Source organism: Apium graveolens, chromosome 4 (genome assembly GCF_009905375.1).
Source record: "Apium graveolens cultivar Ventura chromosome 4, ASM990537v1, whole genome shotgun sequence".
Lineage (NCBI taxonomy): Eukaryota > Viridiplantae > Streptophyta > Magnoliopsida > Apiales > Apiaceae > Apium > Apium graveolens.
Genome location: NC_133650.1, coordinates 49,381,228 through 49,399,282, shown reverse-complemented (window position 1 = coordinate 49,399,282; position 18,055 = coordinate 49,381,228).

Genomic DNA, 18,055 nt, shown 5'->3' with positions numbered 1-18,055 from the left:
ATTCCGGGTTGTAAAGAATACGTCGGACTTTGCCCAGAAACCGTCCACCGGAAAACTTTCCGGCCAGCCTAATTCAGGCCAAAAACAACACCATTTGGTGTGTTTTTGATTGGGTTTTTATTCTACTCAACTCCAGCATCCCGTATCAATTAATTATTCACCAAAATCATCTCGTAAAACCAACCTCCGATCAAACCCGATCGAACTCCGGCCAACTAGAAAAATCAATTGTGTGTACATGAAACTTCGATATTAATAGCTCAAATCAAAACTTGAAACCTCTATAATCTAAGCCCTAACATCTCAAGAACCAAAAATCATTCAAACTCAAAAACGTTCAAATCAAAACTTTGTATAAACCCTAATAATCGAATTCACATATCCAGGAATCGTTCGTTCAATTAAAAACCATGAATCGACTGTAAATCATCGTACAAAGCTATATCAATCATCAAATCATCCTAATAACCCTAGAATCAGAAAGACCCAAATCGAACATAAACCCTTGAAATCGAAATTGAAAAATAACGAATTAAAACATGAATTTGATATCAGAAACAGAAATAACGGATCAAAACCTTTGATTTGAGTACTTGAACGACTTGATTTGGTGCAAAAATCAGATATAAATCAAGCCTGGATTATTCAACCCAAATTCAAAACTCGACCCGTTCTTCAGAGAATTTTCTGATTTTCTGAAAGTTTTAATAATTTAATTATAATTAATTAATAAAAATTAGGCTATTGATAGTAGGTAAAATAATACTCCTAATTAAAATTAAGGCCCTCATTATACATCTATTAAAATGATTTGGCCCCTAATTTTATAATTTTTGAGTATTAATTTTTAATTTTTAAATATTTAATATATACAATATATATGCCAAAAATTCCCAAAAACTGTGAACAAATAAAAATTAAAAAGAAATGGTATAATTGAAAGACCTGTAATTTTTAAAAAATAAAGATGTGATTTTTGTGGGGGTTTTAACAGCCAAAGGGGCCCAGAAAAGTCATTTTCCGCGAAACATGAAAATTTATAAAATATCTAGATGTTTAGAATAATGCAATGGTACAAGCCGTTTTAAGAAAAATAAGGCCAATTATTTTATTTGAAATATCAGCTATTAAAACATAGTTCGGGTCGTATTACTTTTGATATGAAAGCTTTTAATACAAAATAAAATATCCGATAAATACCTGGAAAATACCCTGACGATACGGAACACACATAGCACATAACAGTCAGGGTTTAATAATTAATTACACATAAATGACCTAATAAAACATATAATTTATCTTTATTACGATATAATACAAGCGTAATTTCCCAGTCGTTACATCCTTCCCCCTTAATAGGATTCTGTCCTCAGAATCTCGCTAAGCAAATAACTGGGGATACTTTTCTAATATTTCACTCTCAAGTTCCCAGGTTGACTCTTCAACCATAGGATTTCTCCACAAAAATCGTACTAAAGGTACAAACTTATTTCTCAACCCTCTCCCTTGCCGATCCAAAATTCTTATTTGTTGTTCTATATAAGACAAATCAGGTTGAATCTCTATTTGTGCATATTCTATTACATGTCTAGAATTAGGATTATATCTCTTAAGCATCGACACGTGGAACATGTTATGAATATGTTGCATGTGAGGTGGTAAAGCTAACTCGTACGTAACTTTCCTGACTTTCTTTAAGATTTCAAATGGACCAACGTATCGTGGCTTTAGTTTACCCTTGTTACTAAATCTGGTTAAACCTTGCCATGGCGATACTTTTAGTAACACATGTTCTCCATATTGGTAATTCGTATCCTTTCTAGCTTGATCTGCATATTTGCGTTGTCGATTTTGCGCTGCCTTGAGTCGCTTTCGAATAAGCTCGATCTTTTCCTTAGTCTACTGAATCAGTTCTGGACCTAAATTTTTGTGTTCAACAACTTCATCCCAATACACAGGTGATCTTCATTTCCTCCCGTATAAAGCTTCATAAGGCGGCATTCCAATACTTGCATGATAGTTGTTGTTGTAAGAAAATTCCACTAGCAGTAAATGTTCGTCCCAACTGCCTTCAAAGTCAATCACACATACCCGTAACATATCTTCAATTGTTTGGATTTTTCTTTCACTCTGTCCGTCTGTTTGGGGATGATAAGAGGTACTCATATTTAATTTGGTACCAAGGCATTCCTGAAATTTTCTCCAGAATCTTGAATTGAAACGTGGATCTCGATCAGATACAATGGATACAGGAATTCCATGTCGCATCACAATTTCCTTAAGATATAAGTGCACTAATTTATCGAGCAAAAATCTTTCGTTGATTGGAAGAAAATGTGCTGACTTGGTTAGTCTGTCGATTATTTCCAAAATTGTATCATGATTTGCTCTAGTCCTCGGAATTCCTATCACGAAATCCATTGCTAAATATTCCCATTTATATTCTGAAATATCCAATGGTTGTAGTAATCCGCTTAGGCGTTGATGTTCTGCTTTGACTCGTTGGCACGTACAACATTTACTCACCCACTCTGGTATCTCTTTCTTCATATTTAGCCGCCAAAAGTTTTCTTTTAGATCTCGATACATTTTTGTACTTCCTGGATGTATGGAATATCTTGAGTTGTGAGTGTCTCGTAGTATTTCTTCTTTCAATTCTGGTACATTAGGTATCCAGATTCTCGATGAAAATCATAAAATTCCTTTATCATATTTTTGACTTGTGATTCTTTCTCCTGTTAGGTTGTCGTCTTCTTGACTCATCACTTCTTCTTGACATCTTCTAATATTTTCTAACAGTTCAGGCTGAAATGTCATTGCATAGTTTATTTCAGTAGATTTTCCTGGAATATGAACCTCAATTTCCAATTTCTCAAATTCTCTGACCAATTCTTCTGAGGAAGTTAATATATTCAAACTCTCTTTCCTGCTTAGTGCATCTGCCACAAAGTTTGCTTTTCCTGGATGATAGCTGATTGTAACATCATAGTCCTTGATCAATTCTAACTATCTTCGATGTCTCATGTTAAGTTCCTTCTGCGTAAAGATATACTTTAGAATTTTATGATCCGTGTAAATTTCACACTTCTTCCCATAAAGATAATGTCTCTAAAGTTTTTGTGTGAACACGATAGCTTCTAGTTCCAGATCATGCGTAGGTTATTTATGTTCATGAGATTTCATTTGTCTAGAAACATATACGATTACGTTACCGTGCTGCATCAATACACATCCTAGTCCTTGATATGAAGCGTCACTATAAATGAAAAAATCCCCCTGCTTATCTGGTAACACAAGTACAGGTACGGTCACCAATCGATTATTTGGTTCTTCAAAACTTTCTTCACACTTTTCATTCCATAAGAACTTTTCATTCTTTTGAGTCAACTTAGTTAATGGAGTAGCTGTCTTCGCAAAATTCTTGACGAATCTCCTATAATACCCCTGCCAAATATCAAGAAACTTCTGACTTTTGTCAGGGTCTTTGGTCTTTCCCAGTTTAATACAACTTCAATCTTTGTTTGATCAACTTTGATTACATCAATGCTGATAATATGGCCCAGAAATTATAGTTCTTTTAACCAGAATTCGCATTTCGAGAACTTCACGTAAAACTGTTCCTTTCGTAAAATTTCTAAAACAATCCTCAAAAGCTCAACATGTTCTTCTTCAGTCTTCGAGTAAATCAAGATGTCATCAATAAATACAATTACAAATTTATCCTAGTACTTCTTGAATACCCGATTAATTAAATCCATGGACGCTGCTGGTGCATTAGTCAGACCGAATGCCATTACGAGAAATTCATAATGTCCATATCCGGTAAAAAAATCAGTCTTGGGAATATCTTTATCCTTGATCTTCAATTGATGGTATCCCGACCTCAAATCTATCTTAGAGAACCATGCATCTCGTTTTAGCTGATCGTGGTAAATGATAATTGTTCTTGATAGTTAACTTATTCAATTCACGATAATCGATACATAGTCGCATGCTACTATCTTTCTTCTTCATAAACAATATCAGTGCACCCTATGGGGATACACCGGGTCTTATAATTACTCTGTCCAGAAGATTTTGCAATTGTGTTGATAATTCTTTCATTTCAACTGGTGTCATTCGATACGGAGCTTTTGAAACTGGTTCCGTACCGGGTGCTAAATCAATAGTAAATTCAATTTCTCGATCCGGTGGTAATCCTGGAAGTTCATCTGAAACAATGTTAGGAAATTCACACACAACTGGGATATCTTCTATTCTCATACTTTCCTTCTGTATTTTTTGCAGTTTACGATTTCATTTTCTTATTCGCACAATTGATTTGAGCATTACTACAAACTAACCTATCCATTCCTAAAATATAAAATCAAAATCTCGTAACTATAAGGGTATCAAGTCCACATAGAAATGATATCTGACTATATCGATATCGCATTCGGGACATACTCGATCTACAGGAACTTGGTCGTCATTCTCTAATTTTATATTTAACGTCTCGCCCAACCATTGAATTTCACAACTTATCTTATCAATGAAATCTTCAGAAATAAAAGATCGTGTGGCTCTAGAATCAATCAATACTTTTGCGTTTACTGAATTCACAAAAAGCGTACCTGTAATCATACTAGGACTCTGCACAACTTCTTTCATTGTCATATTAAAAGTTCTCACTCTAGGATGATTGTGTTGTGGTAGTGGAGTTAATGCCAACACTTTTGGAACATTAGCTGCCATAACTGGTCATCTATAATCCCTTGCTACATTCCCTTTCCTCCCGCACTGGAAACATGTAAATCATGTTCTTCCTGTTGGACATTCATAGGATTAGTGCCCTTTCTGCATGCACTTGAAGCATGTCACATTTGCCTTGTTGCAGACGCCCGTATGTTTCTGACCACATGTCTTTTAGTATGGCAATGGGGGTCTGATGATTCCCTGCTGGTTGGGAGTTTGGAAACGATCACCTGTTCTTTGATTGCCTTGTCCTATCCTTTTAAAATTCAAATTTCCCCCGGCTTGAAATTTCGGCTTCCTGTTGATATGGTTCTGAAAATTTCCTTATCCTTTTTCCCTTTGGGACATCTCACTTTCCCCTTCAATGAGCATGGTTTTTTGAACCACGGCAGTATAAGTCATCAACTCAAATACTGCCACTCTACTACGAATCCACGACTACAATCCTCGTGGGAATCTCTTAGCCAACTTTTCCTCAGTATCAACTTGCTCCGGAATAAACATAGCCAATTTCGTAAACTTGGCTTCATATTTAGTCACTGACATATTTCATTGCTTCAATTCCAAGAACTTGATTTCCATCTGGTTCTTCATATAGTGAGGAAAATACTTCTCCAAAAACAACTCCGTAAACCTATCCTAAGTCACGATGACTTCACCCTCTTAGGGTAATTGAATTGAGAATGATAAAAGTGTAGAATAAAAATGAATTTTGCTTTTATACTCAGAAATAAACTGTCAAAAATAATAAAGTGAAATAAAGTGACCAATCAAAGTAACCCAAAATAGCCTTTTAAAAGTAAATAAACTGTAAAAATTATATCACTTATCCGTCGTGTCATGCTTACAAACTGTAAGTATAATCAATGGATAATTTTCAGAGGTTTAACGGCTAAGATTGAGACAATTCGACGAATAAGGACAAATCAAATATCTGTCTGGTTATAAAATACTCCTGAAAAATAATTGATTTTTATTAACAAATAGTATTCCGACGGATGATCAAACTTGATGGATAATCAGCATCCATCGGGATGTAAATTTTGACTTAGCCAAAATTTCATCCAAAACAGAAAAATAAATTAAGTTTCTGGCTGCACAATAACTTGCAAAAATATCTAAAATGATTCAAGAATAATTGAGCATACCTAACTCACTTACCAACCTTGAAAAGGTATATTCCTCAAGTGGCTTGGTAATGATATCTGCAAGCTGCTTTCACTTGGAACAAAATGAAGTTCCACATTACCATTCATCACATGTTCCCTTATGAAGTGGTAATTGATGTTTATGTGCTTTGTTCTTGAATGCTGCACTGGATTTTCAATGATGGCAATTGCACTTATGTTGTCACAGAAAATAGGAATTATATCCACTTGTATACCATAGTCCAACAATTGGTTTTTCATCCACAAAATCTGTGCACAGCAACTACCAGCAGCAATATATTCAGCTTCAGCTGTAGAAGTAGAAACTGAATTTTGCTTTTTACTGAACTAGGACACAAGCTCGTTCCCTAGAAATTGACAGGTTTCTGTTGTGCTTTTTCTGCCTATTTTACAACCTGCATAATCTGCATCTGAATAAACAGTTAGATCAAAACCAGAATCTCTAGGGTACCAAATTCCAAATTTTGGTGTTCCCTTGAGATATCTAAAAATTCTCTTGATAGCTACTAAGCGAGATTCTCTAGAATCAGCCTGAAATCTAGCACAAAGACAGGTAGCAAACATTATATCTGGCCTACTAGCTGGTAAGTACAGAAGTGAGCCAACCATGCCCCTATAACTTGAAATATCCATAGACTTTTCAGTAGTGTTTAATTCAAGCTTTGTTGCAGTGGCCATAGGAGTTTTTGAAGATGTGCAATCCATTAGATCAAACTTCTTTAAAAGATCATGAATATATTTAGTTTGACTAATAAATATTCCATCACTAACTTGCTTAATTTGTAAACCAAGAAAGTAAGTTAGTTCTCCCGTCATGCTCATTTCATACTTACTTTGCATCAATTTGGCAAACTTTTTGCAAAGTTTTTCATCTATAGAGCCAAATATAGTATCATCTACATAAATTTGAACAAGTATACTAGAGCCATTAACATTTTTAAAGAATAAAGTTTTATCAACAGTACCTCTTGTGGAATGATTTTCCAAAAGAAACTTTTATAAAGTGTCATACCAGGCTCTAGGTGCTTGCTTTAGTCCATAAAGTGCCTTCAAAAGATAGTACACATTAACTGGAAAATTTGGATCTTCAAAACCAGGGGGCTGGCTAACATAGACTTCCTCCTCCAAATCTCCATTCAGAAAAGCACTTTTGACATGCATTTGATAGATCTTGAAATTGGCATGGGCTGCATAGGCTAAGAAGATTCTGATGGCTTCAAGTCTTGTAACAGGAGAAAAGGTTTCATCAAAATATATTCCTTCTTGTTGACAGTAGCCCTTAGCAACTAATTTAGCTTTATTCCTGACCACTATGCCATTTTCATTCATCTTATTTTTGAATACCCACTTGGTGTCAATTGGATTATTTCCTTTAGGTTTGGGTACCAGCTTCCGTACCTTGTTCCTTTCAAATTGGTTTAGCTCCTCTAACATATCTAAAATCCAATCAGGATCCAACAAAGCTTCTTCTACCTTCTTTGGTTCTTCCTTAGATAGAAAGCTGCTATACAGATATTCTTCTGGAGTTGTTCTCCTTGTTTGAACTCTAGAAGATGCATCACCAATGATGAGCTCAAAAGGGTGATCTTTAGTCCATTTCCTTTGTTGAGGTAGATTAGCTCTAGATGAAGAGGCCTCATTGTTGTCTTGATGTATGACTGAGTTTTGATTGTAAGAAACTCCCCCTGAGTTTGTGAGTCTTTGATTTGAGAAAGGGGAACTTTCTGTAGGTGATCTATTATGACTTTCAGCTTTTCTTAATGTTCCGACGGATGAAGCACTTTGTGTCCCGACGGATGAAGCTGATTGTCTCCCGACGGATAAGGCAGATTGTAACTCGACAGATGTTGAATTAGGTGCTTGATTAGTTGTAGATTTCTTTGCATTATCCTTATTCACTGTTTCTTGATCACTTTCATTATCACTTTCATCACTAACCATCTCCTCATTATCAAACTTAAGGCTTTCATGGAAATCTCCATCTTGCAGTCCTTCACTATTTTTGTCATCACACACAACATGTATCGATTCCATCATAATGTTGGTTCTTAGATTATAGACTCTATATGTCTTTCCCACAGCATATCCAACAAAAATTCCTTTATCTGCTTTAGCATCAAACTTCCCATTTTGATCAGTTTGATTCCTCAAGATATAACATTTTGAGTGAAAGACATGAAGAAAATTTAGAGTTAGCTTCCTATTTTTGAACAATTGGTAGGGTGTCATACACTTTGCTTGATTAACCAAAGAAATATTCTGAGTGTAGGAGTCAGTATTCACAGCTTCAGTCCAAAAATATGTTGGTAACTTTGATTCTTTAAGCATTATCCTTGCAGCTTCAATAAGAGATCTGTTCTTTCTTTCCACTATTCCATTTTGTTGTGGAGTTCTTGCTGCAGAAAACTCATGCATAATCCCATTCTCTTTACCGAATGATCTCATCACAGAATTCTTGAACTCAGTTCCATTGTCACTCCTAATTCTTCTTACTTTAAAATCAGGATGATTGTTGACTTGCCTTATGTGATTGATGATGATTTTACTAGCTTTATCTTTAGACTTTAGGAAATATGTCCAAGAGAACTTTGATAAATCATCCACAATTACTAGGAAAAATCTTTTCATTGCAATAGATAACACATTGACTGGTCCAAACAAATCCATGTGTAGTAATTGCAAAGGTTCTTCAATTATTATATCAAGCTTTTTTCTGAATGATGCTTTGATCTGCTTTCTTTTTTGGCAGGCATCACACAATCCATCCTTAGAAAACTCCACTTGAGGAATACCTCTAACTAGTTCTTTCTTGACAAGCTCATTCATGGTCTTGAAGTTTAGATGGGACAACTTCTTGTGCCATAGCCAACTTTCATCTTGACTTGCTTTACTGAGAAGACAAGTGATAGACTCTGCATTTGATGAGTTGAAGTCAGCTAGATACACATTTCCTTTTCTCACTCCAGTGAGAACCACTTTGTTGCTCCTTTTCTTTGTCACAACACAGGCTTCTGAATTGATGGTTACTGTATGCCCTTATCACAAAGCTGGCTGATACTCAACAAATTGTGCTTGAGACCATCCAATAGGGAAACCTCTTCAATGATGACATTATCTTTTAAAATCAAGCCATATCCCATAGTATAACCCTTCCTGTCATCTCCAAAAGTAATACTTGGGCCAGCTCTTTCCTTGAACTCAGTGAGCAGGGTAGAATCTCCAGTCATGTGCCTTGAGCAACCAGTATCCAGTTACCAATGATTCTTTCTGTTTCCCTGCATACATCAAAATCAAATCAAGTTAATTTTGGTACCCAAGTTCCCTTGGGTCCTTCCTTGTTAGCTTTATTCTTTGATTTCTTAGGTTTAATTTCATTTGACTTGGGAATTTCTGATTCATCCTTAGTCATTTGAGTTGGACCTTTGAAACCAGTCATTAAAACAGAATTATCATGCACATTTTGATTAACAGGAAAAGGTATGTTGTTTGCAAACATGTTATTCCAGTCAGGCATGCTAAATGGCATTTGAGGCATACTAAATGAAATATAGTAAGGATTAGGTGCAAATGGCATATTAGCAAATTGTGCATTCATTTACTGGGTAGACATGGCATTCATAGGCATGGTAGGCATAACAATCATGTTGGAAAAAGAGCACTACCACACTTAACATAGATTTTTCTTGGTGCATATTTATCAGGTGTGTAGTTGTTATTCTTGTTAATTCCTACTTTCCCATTTCTATTGTTTTTCTTTTTAGTTTCTGTTTTAACCTCAATCTTTTCTAATCTGTCATTCAGTTGCTTGATGGACAGATGACCAACATTAACTTTCTTCTCCTTCTTCACTTGACTTGATTCTCCTGGAATAATGTTTTTGAAAACTGATCCATATTTCTCATTCAGCTTGGCAAGCTTAGAAGGTTTACTTATAGCCAACGAATGTGGCTCCTTGTCACTCGACTGAAAATCCTTTTGATTATCCGACGGATGATTCTCATCATCCGTCGAGTCCACATCTGTCAATAATCCTTCAACCAAATTGGATTCCAGATTCTCCTTACTCTTCTTCCAGGCTGCATCACAAAAGGACTCAATACCTTGAATTTTAGTGATTTGAGCATGGACATCTCTGGATAATTTCCATACTTTAATCACTTCCTGTTCTCGTTCAAGCTGCTTCTTTAAAATCTCTTCTTTCTTCAAGGACTCGGTTAATTCATCCTTAGCAATCTTACATTCAATTCTCAATTTTTCAAATTCAGTAAACTGAGACTCTAGCACATTATTCCTCTCACTTAAAAACAAATTATTTTCTTTAATTTTAGCATTTTCCTTAGTAAGGAACTTAAGTGTAACACGTAAGTGATATAATTCCGTGGACATGTCATTGATTGCATCATTACACTCAGCTTTATATATCAAATGAGAACTCTGTGAAGCTTGATTAGCTCATAGCTGCTTACAAGTATGAACTAAACTTACAGAGAAATGCTACAGGATACAGCTTGAAAATGTTTCTCTGAAAATGTGTGTGATTAGTTAATTGTTCTACTAGCTACACTGGGTTTATATATCACCAAGTTTACATGAAAATAAGACAAGATAATAAAACAAAACATATCTAGTCTAACTTCATGCTACTTCACTACTCTATTCCAGCATCTTTGAATATCTTCATAATAGCATGGAAATGGTAATGCTTCTTTGTTCTCAAATTCCTGCTTAACAGGCTGCCAGATTCCTTTTACAAACACCCAACGCATGTGACTGTGTTGTCACTGTCAACAGATATTTGAATTTGATCATTCGTCGGGTACATGCTTGTCATCCATTGGGTAGCTTTGTTGATCATCCGTCGGGTAGCTTTGTTGATCATCGGTTGGGTAGCTATTTGTCACTTGACTCCATTTCATTTATACAGAATTACAAGACATCTTATATTTACAATTAATCAATCTATTTTGCATATCCACTAGCAGTCAACAAGACTCATATGCTGCTACAGAATCTACACAAAGTTGTTTGCAGAAATGTGCTACAATACTTATTTGTTACATAAGCTACTCACCCGGTGGATGTCAAATCATCATCCGTCGGGACTATATTGAATCATCCGCCAGGACTATATTTGATCATCCGTCGAGTGCTATAATATTCACTAAGTTAAATCTACTAAGATGTTTTGTTAATTTAATCATCAAGTACACAACATATTCCTAACAATAATGTGTGGCTGAAGAGAGAGCTGAGATCAGGAGTATTTCTGTAACTTGCGACCAGGGAGAAGCACCCAACTTGCGACTAATTAAAAACAACCTGCGATTAAAGAAAACAGCAAGTGGCGACTAAAAAATACCAACTTGTTTCTTCTGAATTCACAACCTGCGACCAATAATGGTTGCAAGGTTCATTTATTGTTTTTAATTTTTTTTTCTTTTTTTGTTTTTCCTTTTCCCATTTTCTTTTTCTTTCTTTTTTTGTTTTCTTTTTTTTTTTTGTTTTCTTTTTCTTTTTCTTTCTTTTTGTTTTCCTTTTGTATTTTCTTTTTCATTTCTTTTTCTTTTCATTTCTTTTTCTCTTTTTTGTTTTTGTTTTCCTTTTTCTTTTTATTTAAGTTTAAATTGTAACTAAATTAATTTATAAAATAAACGTAAATATAACTTATATAAATAAACTAATTTAGATTTATAAAATAAAATTATTTAAAGTTTATAAAATAAATCATTTTAAGTTTATTAAATAAATTATATTAAAGTCCATTAAATAAATTTATTTAATTTAACAATTAAACTTTAAGCTTTGCCAATCCCTCAAGCCGCTTAGCTGCATTCCATGCGCACCTCTTCTCGTACTTTAACAGATAAACGTTCAATCCAAGTATATTCCTCAACTTAACAATTCTTCTAAAAATAATACCCAAATTCCTTTCACGAGCTGTTGACGCCTAGTGCAACTGGTCTGGTTCACAGACGACTAACCCCGATTCAGGTCTTCGTATTATAGCCTTGATTAAATTGTTAAGCTTGCAACAACTTTATTGCTTCGAACACTGACTGTCAATAAACAAATATACTTTCACTGGAATCCTTTCTGGTACTTTAGACAACGTCTTCATTGTTACTACAATCTTGAATACTTCATTCACTGTTCTTCACCGACGCTTGAACATATAAATGAACTCCTGTCAGTGAGTATAACTTCAAGACTGCATCTGTCTTCTTTAACCTCTGTCTATACCCTGTCTTTAATTCTTCAGATTCCTATGCTTCATACATTGTCTATCTTCAACCAATGCCAATACACTGAAATCTTATGGTAGCACTTATACACTGAATCTTCAACATTTCTGAAACCTTGAAAATCTTTAACCTTTATTCTTCACTGAGGCATGAACATATTAATGAGCTTCTTTCAGTGACCTGTAAATAGATTTCAAGCTTTCTTCTAATCTTTTGATTCTTTATATTTTCCTTGTCTTCATTTCTTCCTGATTTCTTGTGTAGACATAGTATTTTTAACCTTTCATGTTCTAGTATTGTTCTCGTGTTGAGTTATCATGTAACTGTCCATACAGCTATGTAGTCTCACCAACAATATCCCACTATTTGATTGTTAAACCTAACAAACAAATTAAATAGAGAGGATAACTCGACTAACAACTTGAAAAAGTAAAGTACCAGGATTTGTAAATAATGCTACTGGTTATCTGGATCAAATTCTACATTTCTAGATTTCTTGAGTAACTGAAATGAAAGATGCTTGTTCCTCTAGCACTGAACTGATCTTCAAGTAGTTTAATCTTCATCTCCTTGGTTTTTCAAATCCCTTCCAGATAATACTTCTCAGTCTTGAAGTAATCATCAGCAGGTTCTTTTGTACAACCACATTTCCTATTGAGAATCACATATCTCACTTGCTTCTCCTCCTATGAGAATTAACTACTTAAAGGAGATCACCTTCGTTTACCACTTCTCTCGTACAATATGATCCGCAGATAAAAACCAATGATACTCCCCTTTTGGAAAACAGCTTCTATCCCCTTATGAAGAACAGTGATGAACCAAACCACTTCTTCTGATTACTAGGAAATCACCTTGTATTTACCACCTCTCCCGTATAATAGGATCCGTAGTTACAAACAACAATGATGTGGTGTAGTGTACATGTGCTTTACCATTTTCCACCTACCCGCTATTTCTCCCCCTTAGTTGAGGAATCTTCCAACCTATTATATAAGCTTTTATCTCCCCCTTAAAGAAGGAATGTATGCTGTCATATGAAGGAGTTCTCATATTTTACTTGGTTGGAAAAGAAATAACAGATCATAGTCTGATCAACCATGTCCCTTTAAATGCTGCAAGAATGACTTCACTGTTGATCATCCTGTTAACCAATATTCCCAACTCCTTATACCTCTCAACTGTGAGATCACCAATTGGTAGCTCCCAACTTGTTAGGTCCCAAAGTATCCTAGTCCAATCTGTAACTGTTAGGTTCCTAAGAGTTAGGTTCCAATCATACACAGATTCGAGACCCGAAATATCAAGAAAACATGTTTAGGGATAGAGAATGGGATATGTTATTTCTCTTTCTTCCTCACTATGAGTGTGTGATTCTGTTTTGTGTACCTCACATGTGTTTCACTCTTCTCTCCGCTCGTGTTTACACTCATTCTCACAAGTGTATCACTCTTCTCATAGCTCCAGAATCCAGCTGTACCTGCAAGGAAAATCACCTTAGCCATCCTTAAGGAGGTCACAGGTGGTGCAATAGGAGTTCGCAAATCCCCATCCTCGTTAGACTCATCAGATGAATCTAAGTCATAATCTACAAGTTGCTAGTTTCCCTTTTAGGGTTCCAGATTTAAAATCTAGGAAGGTAAATAATGATCCAAAGAATTTAGCATAAAGATCAAAGTTTCCTTCTTATGTCTGTGAAAACATTTTCTTGAGACTCATCAGGTAAATCTGAATCATTGTCAACAAGTTACCGATCTGCGCCTATGTCAGATCCACTATCCGCAGATGCATCTAGTGGATTTAAGCCTGGGGAGGTAGACACTGACCACTGACATATGGCTATTGGATCAGTATCCTCTCTTAACACCTATAAAGGCAATTGGTCCATTAAAGAACCTTGAACAATTGAATCTGACCTATAAATGGTCGAAACTCTTATTTCCGTCAACTTATCCTTTGTGTGTGTAACCTATCTTTGTGCATCAAGAATTTTTTATGTTTGAGATGGTGACACTACATCGGATACCTTGGCCGACTGACGAAATTCAATAGACGCACCCTAGTGAGAGGATGAATCTAGTAACTATTTTTGTGCCTTTTTAGCCATTACATCTTTTTGAGAAGATGTATGGGGGCGAGCAGTTGCCTCAGTTTAAATACTACTCATCTTTGTAGGAGAAAGAGCTGTTGGGTTGACTTCATAACATTCTTTATGTGGTGCACTAAGGCACTTTCTCCCTTACACTCATTCATACTTCATTTTAGTGGTAAGAGAGTGTTGGTTGGTTCTGTTTTTGTGTTTTTCTTTACAGTCTGGGATAGAATTTGTGGGTTTTCAACCTCGTGACCATCAAATGAAAGAATGCCATTGAAGGCGGAACCTACATCACAGAGCATATGGCAATATAGAGATAAAATGCACTTAAGATCTATAATGAATGAAAATTATGCATTTAATCTTTTGAGAGAAATGATGTACAACAGTGATTTCAAAAAGATTTTAATGAAATAAGCAATCGCCACTATAAAAAGAAGTTTGATTTTTCTCTTAAAACTGTTCAAGTGCACAAGTCTATTTTTATGCCTAAAAAGATAAATAATTTGATAAGACACAGACTGATGACCTAGCAGTATTAAGAAGGGAAAGAAAGATTTTATCTTTCAATATGAATGAGTTTTTGTAAAAGCATTGATCACTTAGGGTAAAGTCTAAGTAACTCTCATTCATATCAAAAGCTCCATAATCTATCTTTATAAAATTATAATCAACAACATTATTTGTTGATAAATAATCTTAATAAGAATGACTATGCTACTAATTTCAAATTATAGTGAATCTTCCAGATATAGCAAAGGATGTAAATTCACTAAAACTTAAAATCTCACAATTATCTACAACAAAATATTAATAATATACCATTGACGGATAATTGTCAAGTATTTTAGATACTAATAATTATGTTGCACCCTACTTTAATATAATTTAAATCATGAAACTGATTTGGAATTGTATAACATCATAATTCAAATATATTAAAATAAGATTTTAATGAATTAAATACCAATTTATCTATCAAATAGACATTAGCATTCAATTTCATATATTATACAATTGTTAACTCCTAACAACTGTAATATCTCAGATAATATTGGTTCGATAAATAAAGCAACATTAACCAACATTGTCTTGTTTGCAATCTTAGAAAGATATTATAAGTTTCATATACTTTGATCCATTGAGTAATGCATCTATTATCAAAGTGTTTAGGAATTTGCAAATAAGTATAAAAATTATTTTAAGTGGACAACATATGGTTATTTATAATAAAATATCAAACATTGTAACCATAGTTGTACTTTAAGAAAGATTTTTACACTTTTTATATTAGTATAAGTGATTGAGGATAAGCATTGATTACTTAGAGGAGTTCTAAGTAATGTCAAAAATACTAATACTTCACAATTAGTTCATAGTTAAACTCTTAACTAAGTATCATTAACTGATATAAGTCAAGAATTAGCACACAACTAATCATGGTACAATTATGATTCTGATTTCAGTGAATTCTTGAGATGTAAACATTGATAAATTTACTAAAACCAAAATCTCATAATTAACTTATAACACATGAGTTACAATCAATATACTAGATATCAGTTGTTGACAGATTTAGTTATAATCAATCATGTTGCTTATTTATTTTAAGTTAGTTTGAATTATAGAGAAAATAAAATCATTGAATTGCTTCAATTTCCATAATCCAAACTACCCAAAATAAATATTAAATAAATAAATACTAAATACCTATGAGTTAGATACTAGCACTTAAATATTTATAATTATCCTTGAATAATCACCAATAGGATATATGTCTTATATACATGACAATTACTTTCTGGATAATTAGTAATTTTAGAAATACTTTCTAAGCATATAAAGTATTGAGAGTTTTATACACATAACTTAGAAAATACTTCAACTTTCAATATTAGTGATTTTAGAAATAAGCATTGATTACTTAGAACAAAAATTTAAATTATATCACTAATACTAAAAGTATCACAATTATTCGTTAAAGATACAAATAACTATGCTGCATACTATTTTAATATAATTAAAATTATGAGACTGATATTGAATGGATTATCTACAGTCATAATTTAAATCAATTAAAATAAAATTCAAACTTAATGCTATAATCCTTAGCTACAATAAATATATATCTTGTAATCATGATAATCAAGATAGTAGCACTAAGTACGAGGTACTGGATTACTGATAAATTTACAAGTCCTTTAAATATTGAAGATTTAATACTTGTGAACTTATATTAAGAGTTTTTTACAGATGGAATTTCCAACTAATGTGCAATGAATAGTATCCCACACTTACAAACTAGTCTTGAAAGATTAACTTTAACAAGATTTAATAAGTGTTTCTGTAAGTGACTATTTGACTAAAAGACATGCTCTCAAAATAAATGATACCTGGTGTCAAGGTACCTTATCATAGAGTGTTCCACAGAGTTGTTGAATTTGAGGTTGTTCCTTATCAAAACAAGAAATCAATCTTCTTCCACGAAGTTGACAGCTTCTTGAGATGCTTCTCCTGTCACTTAAGTTGACAGCTTCAAAGATGTTTCTCCTGTCTTTCTTACAACCTGCGTAATCCATATCTTTATAGCCAAACATGTTAAGCACAATATATTTAGGGTAATCTACTCCAAGAGTTGATAGTCCCTTAAGATATCTAATAATCTTGTTAATAGCTATAAGATTGGATTCTCTAGGATCCACTTAGAACCTTGCACTTTGGCATCTTGAGAACATTAAATGTCGTCTATTAGCATTTAAGTAAAAGAGTTAGCTTGTCATACTTCTATCGCATGTCATTTTACCTGAGTTGCACTGATCAAGCTTTAGTAGTTTCCGTTGGTAAGCAGTCTTGGCATGTTCAGAATCTTCCAGATTTTGCATCTTCAAAAGATCCTTAACTTACTTGTATTGCCATCATTTTTTTGGTTTACTTATGCTCCTAAAAGAAATATTCTTTTCGCTTACTTGAGCTCCTAAAATAATTATTCTAATGGCTTGCTTGAAGTGATTCCAAAAAGAATTACAACTTTTTTCAACATGCTCCTCCATACCTACTCTGCAATTACTTAGTAAATGATCTTGCACAAGTCTTTGTTAGTAGACCAACATATAACATTATCATTATATCACTACACATATATAACATTATGTTTGTGCCTAGTGATAAGAGAGTTATTAATATGATGACTCTACTAATTCGTATTAAACTGTAGCTTCAGTTAGAGTGCCATACCATGTCCTGACGATTTTTTGATTAGAATACTAGTTCATACCAACCTGAAGTGAGCTTGTGAAGAAGAGATAGACATAGTACAATAGATTTATAACTGCAAAGTCCATGAACTGTTGTGCATTGACTACTTCCTTTGACTCACCAACCAGGAGTACACTTGTTCATATTTACCAAAGTCCAATTCCAGGTAGAATGTGCAACAGGTTCCTGATATGTCATAATATCTTCAAGTCTCGTCACTGGTGCTTTCTGTTAGTTACTGCTTCATGATAATAACCTAGCATCCAGTTTGGCCTTGTCCCTCATAACAATGCCATTGTCATCTAGTATTGACTTCTGGTTACCCTTGTACCAATTACAAAATTTTCATTTGGTTTGGATACTAGCTTCCCTACAATCTTCTTTCTGATTGATTGAGTTCATCTTAATTTGCAATCTCCTAATCAATCTGGATCTATTAGAGCTTCTGTAACTTTCTCAGTTTCTTCTTTAGATAGAAAACTAGAGAAATAATCATTCACACTGAGTAGCCCTGCTAATCACTACTCCGCCATCTAGATCACTTAAGAACTAGATTCTGG